At 44.1% G+C, this 14,059-nt stretch overlaps 1 long non-coding RNA gene across 1 annotated transcript; it reads left to right on the plus strand.

Moving 5' to 3' along the window:
• Window positions 1-8,599: 8,599 nt before the first annotated feature.
• LOC114678722 (uncharacterized) lies at window positions 8,600-11,920 on the plus strand. The gene is made up of 3 exons (XR_003730191.2): window positions 8,600-9,387; window positions 9,678-9,782; window positions 10,383-11,920. It is a non-coding gene; the product is annotated as an uncharacterized LOC114678722 (long non-coding RNA).
• The last annotated feature ends 2,139 nt before the right edge of the window (window positions 11,921-14,059 follow it).

Raw genomic sequence — 14,059 nt, forward strand, 5'->3', positions numbered from 1 at the left:
CAGCAGTATGAACATACCTAAAAAACTTAATGTTGAGGGGAGAAAAAAACTCGACGATTTACAAAACCATTTATGCAGATATTTAAAAACCCACAACTACCCTACATATTTTCAAGGCCACGTGTACATCTGAATAAGTGACTTGAGGAAAGATTGGAAGGACAATATATGAAACACACTGGAGATGTGCTTCTCAGAGGTCTGAACTTGGCATAGGAGACCACTGAGGTTTGGCATTCCGTTTCCTCTGCAGCTTTGCCACCTGACAATTAAATCCTTGGTCTGATTTTCAGCACGATGTTCCCTATGGCTGCAGCAGGCCTTCTGCCTCTACAGTGTGCTTTAACTTACAATTGACTGACCTGAGCTTGTCATTTTCCTTCTTCAAAGTTGTTTGTTTGTTTGTTGTTGTTGTTGTTGTTTGAGATGGAGTTTCACACTGTCACCCGTGCTGGAGTGCAGTGGCATGATCTCAGCTCACTGCAACCTCCGCCTCCTGGGTTCAAGCGATTCTCTTGCCTCAGCCTCCTGAGTATCTGGGACTACAGGCATGCACCACCATGCCCAGTTAATTATTTTGCATTTTTAGTAGAGACAGTTTCACCATATTGGTCAGGCTGGTCTCGAACTCCTGACTTCAAATGATCCGCCCACCATGGCTTCTCAAAGCGTTGGGATTACAGGCGTGAGCCTGGCCTCAAAGTTTTAAACATAATCAAAGGCAGACAACTCTTACACAATGCTTATAATTGCCATTGCCCCCGTGCTATTCAAGTGCCTCCAGCTACTGCATCAGCCAGTGTTTTACCTCCACCTGGAAGTCATTCCAGTTCCCCACCAGTGGGGTTTTTCTAGATCCAAGGACTACCTTCTTTTTCCTATTTTACCACCTTGTCTCCCTTAGAAGTAATGACGATGGTCATCCTTGCCTTATCACTATTTGCGAAGGGAATGCTTCTAATACCTACAGGTCCCGTTTGGCAGGCTTCCAAATTAACCTGCCTGGGGAGGTCTTGTGGTTCCTGAAGACCTTCTGTCCTCAGCAAAGAACCTTCTTGTGAGCTCCTCAGACTGTTGACATACTGATTAATGCATAACCCACTGACGTTGAACAAGACACTGATTTGTTTCTGAATCCTGAAGTTCTACTGATTGTTCTGCATATAGAATATTGTAGCCCGCATGTTGTCATCTGTAGCCAATGACTATAACCTCTGTACTGTACCCTCCAGTGCAGAGGGTACGACTCCTCTGGGAAGGAGGCCCCTGTCTTCTAAACTTTCTTATAACAACCTTCCACCTTGTAGCACACTCTAGAATGTGCCAGCCTTTTTGGTGTGTCTTCCCAGGTCGAGCCTCACATTTGGCTTCCAATACAACTTTTATCAAATCAGCCTTAGTTTTGGTCAACACTTTCAGATGTTAGTTAAGTTTAATGTTACAACTTTTCTTCTCAATATGTTGTGGAAATATGTTCATCCCAATAAATATTTATACACAGTCAATCCTTATTATAATAATAATAATTATTATTATTATTTTCTGCGAGGGAGTCTCGCTCTGTCGCCCAGGCTGGAGTGCAGTGGTGCGATCTCAGCTCACTGCAAGCTACGTCATTCTCCTGCCTCAGTCTCCCGGGTAGCTGGGACTGCAGGTACCCGCCACCATGCCTGGCTAATTTTTTGTATTTTTATTTAGTAGAGACAGGGTTTCACTGTGTTTGCCAGGATGGTCTCGATTTCCTGACCTCATGATCCGCCCACCTCAGCCTCCCAAAGTGCTGGGATTACAGGCGTGAGCCACCGTGCCCGGCAGTCAATCCTTATTATTAGGGATTTTGTATTTGCAAAGTTGCCTACTCACTAAAATTTATTTGCAACCCCAATTCAATACTTGAGTCACTTACATGGTCATTCACAGACATGAGCAGAGCAGCAAAAAAAAAAAAAAATGTTGCTCAATGCAAAGATTCCCAGCCAAGTTCAAATGAGGCAACCTCTGCCATCCTGTTTCAGCTGTCATACGCAAAACCAGCGCCCTTTCCACGGTTTACTCAGTGCCACATTTTCCCCACGTCTGTGTTCACTGTTGATGACTGTTTAAAGTGGTCCCAAGCACCGTGCTGAAGGGCTGACTAGTGTTCCTAAGTGCAAGAAGGCTGTGATGTGCCTTACGGAAGAAATACATGTTCCATCAGCGTCATTCAAGCATGAGTTATAGTGCACTTGGCCAGGACGTGAATACTAATGAATCAACCATGTATATTAAATAAGATGTCTTTAAGCAGAAACACAGACAAAAAAGGTCACATACTGAACAGTTGATGAAAGTGTCACGAGCAGAGGCTCACAGGAGCTGTACCCCCTGTATCACCCTGGAGGTAGTGGTTCCGTATTCACAGACTCGGGCTTCACAGGCACTCTGTCGAGCCTAACTGATGCCATGTAATGAGATCAACTGCATACATTAAGATTAAAAAAAAGTTGCATGGGAAAATCCTTGTACTGAAAACAGTTCATGTTCTATCTGAAATAAATTGTAAGTATCTATGTGCTCTCCCTCTAATTGTATTTCCCTGACGATTTGGCTCTCCTTGACAGTTCCTAGTTTTGTAGAATTTGCTTATAAAATTCCTTGCAGTTACAATCTACGTTCCATTTACATTGTTACATAGTTTCTACAGTGGTCATATCAACTTATTCCATTCTCCTTCTATTAACTCATTAATGAGAAAATACTCTCAACATTAATATTATGAGCTATATATGTATATGCACATATATAACTATATATACATACTGCATGTATATTGAACATGCATTATCATAAAATTAATAACTGAAAACTGATCTTCCAGTTTGATCCATTGAAGCACATAATACCATCTTTCAAGGAATAACTTTCCATTCTTCAGTATTATTTTACATCTCTTGATCAAAATCTATATAAAAGAATAAAATTATTCAAAACCCACTTCAAAAGACAGCAGTGGCAAGTGTCATAAAAATTATCCGTTACAATTCAGAATTTCTTTTTATTTTCTTTCCTTTTTTCTTTTTTTTTTTTGAGATGGAGTCTCACTCTGTCGCCCAGGCTGGAGTGCAATAGCGTGGTTTCGGCTCATTGCAACGTCCACCTCCTGGGTTCAAGCAATTCTCCTGCCTTAGCCTCCCGAGTAGCTGGGATTACAGACACGTGCCACTACACCTGGCTAATTTTTGCGTTTTTAGTAGAGACGGGATTTTGCCATGTTGGCCAGGCTGGTCTCAAACCCCTGACCTCAGGTGATTTGCCCACGTCAGCCGCCCGAATTACTGGGATGACAGACGTGAGCTACCGCTCCTGGGCCAGAATTTCTTTTTATTTTCACAAGCAAGGTCGTCCCTTTTAAGAATTGCTTGACACTTAAAGGGATGACCTTTTCATCAGCTCTCTTTAACACAAGATTAAACGATTTGAGCTGACTAGGCTTCTACCCATTGCCGAGGGAAGCTGTGTGTGGGTTGAGGAATGTGTTCAAAGTTCAGTGAGTTAGCAAATCTGCCTCAGCTTTCACTTCCTGCTTGTATAGGGTCTCAAGGTCGGTCAGATGCAAGTATAAACTGGGGCCTGTCTTGTTCCCTAGATCTCCCTTTCAAATGTCTTGCTGATTGCTTGCCTGCCCTAAGTATTATCACAGCCTTAGGAGATTCCATGCTCTGCTGGCCTCGGATTGCTACCAAATATTATTGTTTTCAACAAAACCAAGGGAATAGAGCTTTTCCTTGAAACTCCAAATCATATCAGCGCCTTTGGGCACCAGTAAGGCAGCCAGTCCCACCAATACTGCACCATGGAGCTGGGGCGGGGGCAGGGGGAGTGAGAACCGGAGCATTTCTAAGACGATGTGTCACACACTTGGTTGATCTTACCAAGGTTCACTAGTTTCTCTTGAATAAATGCTTTTCAGCTTGTTGTACGCCTTTGGTTGGTTTCCAGAGTTCTGAAGTAATTCTTTTTAGTAATTTGCTATTTATTTTTTAGTTGCTTCTTTTGGGAGAGAATGTGTCAAGGTCCTCTCTCTGTTCTTCTGGAAGTTCCCCATGGGTATAATTCAAAATTTTCTATTTTAATTTAATCTAATATATCAAAAATATCATTTAAACATGTAATTTATATCAGTATTGTTATTATTATCATTTTGTAGAGATGGGGCTTTGCAATTTTGCCCAGGCTGGTCTTGAACTCCTGGGCTCAGGTGATCCATCTGCCTCTACCTCCCAAAGTGCTGGGATTACAGGCTTGAGTCACTGTGCCTGGCCTATAGCAGTATTATTAATGAACTATTTTGTTTTCTTTTTTTTTTTGTACCAAGATTTTATAACTGATATATATTTTACACTTACAGCTCATCTCAATTTGAACTAGTTACATTTTCAGTGCCTAATAGCCACGTTGGCTAGTGGCTACAAGATTGGACACACAGTTTTAATTGTTGCTAGAGTAAAGAAATGCTGCTGGTTTTCAGATATTAATCTTATGTGTTGTCACCTTGCTAAATTCTCTTGTCATGTCTAATTTCCTGTCTTTAAATTATTTGGGGCTTTCTAGGTAAAAGATTGTATCATCTGCAAATAATAATGGGCTTGTTTCACCTCTTGGTCTTTACACGTCTTATTTATTTTTCTTCTGTTCCTGTGTGCTATCCTAAGGTGACCAGTACAGCTACAAATGGAAGCAGTGATAGTGGGCAACATTGTCTTGTCAGATCTTACAAGAAATATGGTTAACATTTTGCTGTTAAGAATGCTGTCCGTAACAGGTGTTGATAGCAACTTTTCATTAGATTGAGATGGTGCCTTTCCATATCAAATTCATACACACACATTCTTGGTAGGCATTTTATTTGCTTTTTATTCTTCTTTTGAGATGATTACATGGTTTCTATAGTAATATAAAATTACATTTAGAGTTTCTTTAACTTTAAGCTACTTTTTTCATTGGGGGAAAAACCTTTTATATATTATACTTTTCTGGGTCATTGTCGCAATTTTTTAAAGGCTTTTTGTGTCTATGTCCATGAATGAGATTGGCCCCCACTCTTTATTCTCCTGTAATTCATTATTCACCCAGAAGCTGGAAAAGTCTTAGAAATACTGAACTCATTACTTCTCTATAGAAAGCTATCAAAAATTTCTAAGTTTATTTAAAACAAATTTAAAACTATTATTCTGGCCAACAAGGCCTTACAAAATCTAGTATATCTTATGCTATTCTCCATTTACCTTCAGCCTTTTTCAGTGCTACTCAATGTTTTACTGGATAGCTTATCTAGTTCATTAAGACAAGAAAGATAAATAAATGAATTGCAGGAAACAAACAAACCCGTCATTATTTCTGGATGCTATCATTGTATGTGTAGAAAATGGAAAATACGTCTGTAATCCCAGCACTCTGGGAGGCCAAGGTGGGTGGATCACCTGAGGTCAGGAGTTCAAGACCAGCCTGGCCAACGTCGTGAAACCCCGTCTCTACTAAAAATACAAAAATTAGTTGGGCGTGTTGGCGCACGCCTGTAATTCCAGCTATTCGGGAGGCGGAGACAGGAGAATTGCTTGAACCAGGGAGGCGGAGGTTACAGTAAGCTGAGATCTCACCACTGCATTCCAGCTTGGGCGACAGAGTGAGGCTCCATCTCAAAAAAAAAAAAAAAAAAAGAAAAGAAAATGCCAAATAAGGCCTAGCATGGTGGCTTACTCCTGTAGTCCCAGCACTTTGGGAGGCTGAGGAGGGCAGATCACTTAAGCTCAGGAATTTGAGATCAGCCTGAACAACATGGTGAAACACCATCACTACAAAAAATACCAAAGAATTAGCCAGGCTTTGTGGTGCAGGCCTGTAGTCCCAGCTACTGAGGAGGCTGAGGTGCGAGAATTGCTTGAGCCCAGGAGGCAGAGGTTGCAGTGAGCCAAGATTGTGCTACTGCACTTCAGCCTGGGCAACAGAGCCAGACCCTATCTCAAAAAAAAAAAAAAGAAAAAAAAAAAAGGAAAGAAAGAGAAAATGCACAACATAACCTGTAAATCATTAGCAAAGTTGATGGATATAAAAATCAGTGTAAAAAAATCAAGTATGTTTCTGTCAACAGTATATCTTAGCAAAGATTTATCATTCCTACCATTTTACCTTATGGTAAAAATGATAAAACTTTGCTAAGATATCTTGAGGAAGACCTACATGAAGATACCAAATTCACTGGGTAAAAGACTCAGTATTAAAAATACGGCCCATTCTTTCCAAACTGATCCATTAGATCAATCACAAAATCCCAATGGGGCTTTTTGTAGAAACTGAGAAGCTGATTCTAAAAAATATATAATAAAACTACAAAGAGCCAAGACTCACCAAGTGACTTGAAGAAGAATAAGGCAGGAGCACATGCTCTAACAGATATGACAGTAAATCTATAGTGACTAAGACAGCATGATGTCGGTACAAGGATAGATAAGTAAACCAACAGAACAGAATAGAGAACCCAGGAACGGATCTCCGTACATTGGGTGCCTCTGGAAAAAGATTCCGGACTCTGATATTTGTGGCAAGAAGTTTCATAAGGAGCATTCTCAGTAAGAGGACCTTGAGGTAAGGAGCAGATGTGCTGCTTCAACTGGTCCTGTTAGGAAATCTCTGTCTGAAGTGACCCGTTGCTTCAGCTGGTCCTCTCAGGAAATCTGGGTCTGAAGTCACCCCTTCACAGTTGTCCCAGTTGAGTTAGGAGGTCCCGATCTTTATATTCCAACGGTGACCAGTCATTAGAGATAGGCTGACCCCAGGGAAGGCATGTAGCTTTGAGAAAGAAGCTTCCTTAGGTTGAGGGCAGTTTGTCGACAGTGACTCATCTGTAAGCCGGCAGCCGGAGCAGTGGGTGTGCTGGTCCTGAAGTGGCATATGGGTGGCACAGCACCATGTCCACTGCAGGCCACCCTTCCACTGCAGTAAGCCCATGCCGTCTGGAGCTACTCTTCCAGGTTTCTGGCTGGTCTTTTTTCCTGAAGAGGAGATAGGTTAATGGGATGAGGTTTGGCACCTTCTGCTACAGCTGGTTTCCAGGCCACAGCTGGTACCCACCGTCTCCCTCTACTTTCCAGCTTAGATTCTCTGCACCTGTGGCTAGCTCCTTTGCTGGAAGGTAACCCAGGCCCTCAACCCTGTGTGGTCTAAGCCCCGAGTCACCCTGTCCTTCTCAGGCCACGGCTTACTTACTTGTCCATTTACTGTTAAGACTGGGAAAGAGGCTGGGCACTGAGGCTCACGGCTGTAATCCCAGCACTTTGGGAGGCCAAGGCAGGCAGATCATGAGCTCAGGAGTTCAAGACGAGCCTGGCCAACATGGTGAAATCCTGTCTTTACTAAAGATACAAAAAATTAGCTGGGTGTTGTGGCATGCACCTGTAATCCCAGCTACTCGGGAGGCTGAGGCAGAAGAATCGCTTGAATTTAGGAGGTGGAGGTTGCAGTGAGTTGAAATCGCCCCATTGCACTCCAGCCTGGGCGACAGGTCGAGACTCTGTCTCAAAAAAAAAAGACTGGGAAAGAGGGTACCAAGATCACCTGAATTGGTCGCTCAGTGTCTCGCTTATCTTCGGTGTCCCCATGATTTAACAGCAGTCCCGCCTCCTCCTAATCATCAGGGTTGGTCACCTCCAGCAGGATTCTGACTCTTTTTCTTGCCTTCTAATCTCTTGGCACAAGGCACCCAAATAAGGGCAACAGGTCAGCTGTAGCTTAAAGTTTAGTGGGACTTTTTCTGTGTCTTTCTGCATTGTCCCTCTGATACCTAAGACCTCTCCACCCACAGAGTGTGGAATTGTGGGGAAACAAAGCACAGATTCTCGTCATGGTGTTTTTGCCCCATCACAGATCTCTCTAATACTGCAGGGTCTTCCAGACTTTGTAGCCCAAGTGACAAGGCTGTGTGCGCCAAAGCTGAAATCTGCTCTCTTGCCATTTCCTGCTCTGGGTCTCAATCCTGAGTGGCTTTTCCTATGGTCATGGCTGGCCTTAGAGGATGGGCCCCACTGAGCTTCTCGGTGATGCTGGTGACCCTCTCGTCAGCACTTTCCTTATCTCCTTGGAGGATGGGGCCTCCTCTAGGTCCTCTCACAAGGCAGAGTCAGCTGATGAGTTTTCTGGCCTTGTAGAGCACATCCCCTCTAGTGTATCTCCTTCTGGTTCTTATGTTCCCCTCGTCTGCCATTTCCCACAGCACTTCCAGCATTTGCACTTCATGCAGGGTAAGTGGCACTTTCCCCAGGCTTCATCTCTAGCAGCACATTAGCTTTGTCTCCCAAGGGCCTTGCCCAGGTGTTAGTCCTGTGTCACAGCAGAGTGCTCCTGTATCAATAAACTCGCCCTCCCCAGGCTTCTGTTGCACAGCCCTTGATGAGCACCTTTGCGATCCAGCCCATGTTTCCTCTTTCAGCTCCTGCCAGTGCTATGAAGCAGGTTCACTGTTGACTGTGCTCTAGTTACTGCACTGTCTGAATCTGGTGAGACAGAACACCCACATATAAATTACATGAAGAAGGTTTATTTCTTACTCATAGGCAGCAAGGGACAATGGAAGCCTGGATTTTGTTGGAAGCTAATCCCCAGGGCTCAGGAAAGCCGCCTGAGGTTGGATTGGAGTCTGGCTGTGTGTATGCTCCACTTGGACTGCAGCCAAATGGCCATGAAAGAAAGTACATCCTGGGATTTATGCCCCAGGGCAACGTGACTCACTGGAATAAGACACGAAGGACATCCTGTTTCTGGGGCAGGGGGAACTGGAACAGAGCCCAGGCCTTTCCAGCCAGTTTCTCCTTATCTCACGTTGTTGTGTTCCCAGCACATTCTATGGTTTTTCTTGAGAACCGCAAGTAAGAAAGAGGAGAGAACTGGGTTGGTCCAAGGCCATCTGCAGAACTGTCCGGCAAGTATTTGTTGCCAAGGTCCTGCAGTTCCTTTGCCTATGGTTCTTTCCTTCCCTTAAGACGCCCAGCACTTGCCTGGCCAGATTACATTGTACCTTGACCCTAGTTACTGGTCTTGGGATTGGGGAAGAAGGGATTGATCTTGAGAAGGGTGCATGCTTTCTTTAAAGGAGAAGCCTCCGGATCTTCTTTACATCTTCAAGCATGGAAGCAGCACTGACTTTTAACAGGGAAGAATGGGCCACTTCTGCAGACCCAGGAGGTTCAGAGCAATCTGAGAATGCAAAATTTTTTAGCGCATCAACACGGATATCCCTATTTCAAGTATCAGGCTCCTATTCGTTCCCAATTAGGATCCTGACTTTGACATAGCAAACCTACTGGAGTTGAGCATCCAACCTTCTCTGGAATTCTACTATTCTTATGTCTAAGTCCTGTGAGTACTTGCCATATTCTCTTTCTTGACTTAGTGATTGATTTCGTATTTGCTTTATGAGTTTTCAACTCTATGTGCTATGGTTTGAAAGTTTTTGTTTCCTTCAAAGTTTGTGTTGAAACTTAATCCCCAGTACAACAGTATGAAGAGGTGGAACCTTTAGGAGGTGATTAGGCCATGAGGGCTGTGCTCTCATGAATAGATTAGTGCCATATAAAAGGGCTTCAGGGGATGAGTTCACCCCTTCTACCTGTTGTGTCATGTGAAGATGCAGCTTTTCTCACTTCCAGAGAAAACAGTGTCCATGCCGCCATCTTGAAAGCAGAGACCAGGCCCACACCATACAGACCCAACCTGCCAGTACTTTGATCTTGGACTTTCCAACCTCCAGAATGGTGAGAAATAAATTTCTATTATTTGTAAATTACCAAGTCTGTGGTATTTTCTTATAGCATCACAAATGGACTAAGACACTATGGGAAAGCTATGGCCACACAGGCCAAATCTGGCCTGCTGACTGTTTTTGTAAATGAAGTCTTACTGGAGAACAGCCATACCCATTCACTTACCTATCATCTATAGCTGCTTTCCCACTACAGTGGCAGAATGGAACAGTTATGGCATTGTATGGCCCGCCAAAGATGAGAATATTTATTATCTAGCTAGTTACAGAAGAAGTTTGTTGAGCCCTGCGTTCTACCATATATTTTAATTTTCTCTTTTGTATATGTATTATATATCTTAATCTAAAAAAAGAAAGAAAATCTAGCAGCTATCCACTCATCCTGAGAACATATATATATAATTATTATGCCTTCCTATAAACAGTTCTTTGATTATTTAAAACCAGTCTAAATATTTGCCAAGGGCCTTTGTGGTGAAGGCTCTGCACACCAGCCTATAATTTAGGTTTGGGGATTAGTTGAGTCACACTTGGGAAACCTGCAGCCCACCAATCACACCTCACTCTTTTATTCCCCTTCATGCTGCGGCAGGCGAATTCCTCGGTTCAAGGAGGCCCACCAGGTGGCTGTCTGGGGGTCATCAAAGGTGACCTGGAAAGCCCTTTTCTGCACTGGAGACATGACGATGGAATAGGGACAACATCTCTTAACATCAGGAAGGTTACCAGAGGTGACTTGCTGGGAGAAAAGGTGAGAGCAGGGAAGAGAACATGTTTACTATTTGGGGGCATAGTACATTTGGAACAGCAACCCTGGGGGTCAGTTATAAGGCACACAGATGAGCAGAAGGATCCCTAGAGAGCTTTACTCCCAGACAGGAGGAGATGGAGACGTGTGTGTACATGAACTTGTTCACTGAGAGCAGCTGTGATGATGTACCTAAAATCGGAAATGTGGGTAGGAGTGACAGTGTGCCAGAGCCTAAGACAGGGGTGGTTGGTGGGTCCTTTGGGGAGCGACAAGGGGGTAGTGGCTGCAGCCCCTCCCCAGAGTGTGTGTGTGTGTGTGTGTGTGTGTGTGTGTGTGTGTGTGTGTGATGGTGAGTGAAGGGGAAGGGATCGTGGTAATGCATGATATTGCAAGGGTGATGGGAGCATTGGCTTGCTTCTTCATCCTTACAGCTGGGATTGATGCATATTTTCCCACCTGCCTCTTTGTTAAAATCTTTGCCTTTTTAAGTAGCTGAGAAGGAGGGCGGGGGTAGTGTCATGTTGTGAGCTGAGTCACAGGAAACTTAGGCTGTCAGACACATATGGGGAAAGGGTGGCAATCTGAGAGGTAGGAAGAGGATATTTCAGGGGGAGAGTGGAGGAAGCTCAGTGAAAGGGAGCTTGGCGGCTCCTGCTCTACCAAGCATTTTCTAGCTGGATGGTGATCACGTAGGTCTTTCTGATCTCCTCAACCAGGTTGCAGCTGCCGTAGTGGTCTGATAGCCAATAGCTCACTTCCCGTCCTTTCTGTTCTCCTTCCTGTAGGGTAGAGAGTAGTTCGTGGGGAATGTGGTTGGAAGAGCTGGGAAACGTCTGCTACTGTGGGGCACAGGCTTCCAATTAGAACATGTGGCTGGATCTAGTGCAGGGTGGGCCCTGCTCCATCACCACCCTTGATATGAAGTGGCATTGTGCGCCTTCGTCTTGTTTTCCCTAAATAAGAAGTGCTTTTTACTTAAGAAATTCAGCCAAGAATTCTGTTGCCTCTGGTCCTCGTCTCCATGTCCTTACATGCCCCACGGCTTGAAGGCGAGGAGCTCTCTCTTCAGGGCCTGCGTTGTTCTCGTAACTTCCGTCCTGCTATGCCAATCCTCAAGCCTAGGGAAAAGTGACTGGAGAGACTTAAGAAAAGAAACTAAATCGGGCTGGGCGTGATGGCTCATGCCTGTAATCCCAGCGCTTTGGGAGGCCGAGGTGGGCGCATCGCCTAACGTCGGGAGTTCGAGACCAGTGTGACCAAAATGGAGAAACCCCGTCTCTATTGAAAATACAAAATTAGTCAGGTGTGGTAGCGTATGCCTGTAATCCCAGCTACTCGGGAGGCTGAGGCAGGAGAATCACTTGAACCCTGGAGGCAGAGGTTGCAGTGAGCTGAGATTATGCCACTGCACTCCAGCTTGGGCAACAAGAGTGAAACTCCATCTCAAAAAAAAAAAAAAGAAAAAAAAAGAAACTAAATCAACATAAGCAGCTTTGATTATTTAATAAAGGTACCTATTCTCACTTTATTTCAATGTAAAATGAATCTAGGAAAAGTATTACTAGTTATTCAGGAGCTACAGAGGAGTGTTGTGATGGTAATCTAATATTCTTAAATTTTAGAATATGTCATCTTCTGCTTTCTGTTATTGTTTGTGTGTGTGTGTGTGTGTGTGTGTGTGTGTGCATGTGCGCTTATGTTGTGTGCATGCACACCGTAGGGGTTCAGGAAAACACCAGTGTTATCCTGTGGATGTAAGTATGTTTAATCACCTTTGTTAGTTGAGGAAGAGTATGGTGGATGACATTATTGTTCACCAAATATTCACTCCTTCTCTGACAACATCTGTGGGAAGAGGATAATGCCCTGCTCTGTTGGTATAGGCCTCAGCCATGTCACTTGGCCAGTTAAATGTAGGTAGGAGTGACGATGGGCCGCTGCCTAAGCCTTAATGTGTTCTGCGTGTTTCCCTTGCCCCTCTTACACTCCTGCCTTTCACTTCAACCAGAATATGCCTTGGATACATACTGGTCCAGGGAGGAGGAGAGACTCATGAAGGCAGCGTAGACCCAAACCCCAGCTTGGACTCAAACCAAGCTGGGCCTCTCCGAGATCAGCCAAACGCAGCCAGACTGCAGATGCGTGAGTGAGAAGTAAAGGCTTGCTGTGGGCAACTGAGTTTGGGGGTGTTATACACACTCTTGTAAAATTAGCTAACTGGTATGGAGACTTCTAACGTCCTAATGTCTAATCTCCCCTTCTTCCTTAGCAGTAGTTCTCCTACCCAATAGTTAGCTGCTGCTAGTCACTTAGCCTAAAGATTGTATGTTTCTGACTCTTGCAGATTGGTAAGGCCTTGTAACTAGTTCCAGGGAATAACAAGTAAGTAGAAATGTTCCTAAATGGAGAGGGTGTACATTTCTGTTCTTTGCCCTCCTCCCATGGGTATAGCACAGGTGCGATGGCTACATCAGGGATCCATAACGTGCTGCCTAGTGGCTGGCAAGATGTTTTTAAAGTTTTATTAGAATATAGTCATGATGGCTGGGCACAGTGGCTCACATCTGTAATCCCAGCACTTTGGGAGGCCAAAGTGGAAGGATTACTTGGGCCCAGGAGTTTGAGACCAGCCTGGGCAACCCTACCTATATTGAAAATTTGTACAAAGTAAAAAAGATAAAAATATATAGTCATGCATATTCATTTGTACATGGTCTGTTGCTTTTGTATTACAAAAGTGGAATTGATTAGTTATGATAGAGACTTTGTGGCCAGCAAAGCCTAAAATATTTAGTCTCTGGCTCTTTAAGCATGAATTTACTCGCCCCTGGCCTAGAATATGAATTGCCTCCTTATACCATAAGGAACCTGAGAAAACAATATGCTGTAATACAATGCTTTTTCCCTGGGAATTTCTTTCAATATTTACTAGTGTCCATCCACCTTTTAATGTTTTTCAGAGATGGGATCTCACTCTGTCTCCCAGGGTGGAGTGTATTGGCGTGATCACAGCTCATTACAGTCTCAAATTCCTGGGCTCAAGCAATCCTCCTGCCTCAGCCTCCTGTGTAGCTGAGACTACAGGTATGTGCCACCATGCTGGGCTAATTTTTTTAAAAAAAGTTTTCGTAGAGACAGGGTCTCACTATGTTGACCAAGCTGATCTTGAACTTCTGTCCTCAAGCAACCCTCTCGCTCCAGTCTCCCAGGTACCTGGGATTCTAGGCTCAAGCCATCTACTTATTTCTTATTTAATTAATTAATTTATTTATTTATTGAGATGGAGTTTTTGCTCTTGTCACCCAGCTGGAGTGCAATGGTCTCAGCTCACTGCACCCTCTGCCTCCTGGGTTCAAGCAATTCTTCTGCCTCAGCCTCCCCAGTAACTGGGATTACAGGCACCTGCCACCATGCCCAGCTAATTTTTGTATTTTTAGTAGAGACGACGTTTCACCATGTTGGTCAGGCTGGTCTCGAACTGCTGACCTCAAGTGATCCTCCTGCCTTGGCCTCCCAAA

The sequence above is a fragment of the Macaca mulatta genome, chromosome 6, assembly GCF_049350105.2.
Source record: "Macaca mulatta isolate MMU2019108-1 chromosome 6, T2T-MMU8v2.0, whole genome shotgun sequence".
Lineage (NCBI taxonomy): Eukaryota > Metazoa > Chordata > Mammalia > Primates > Cercopithecidae > Macaca > Macaca mulatta.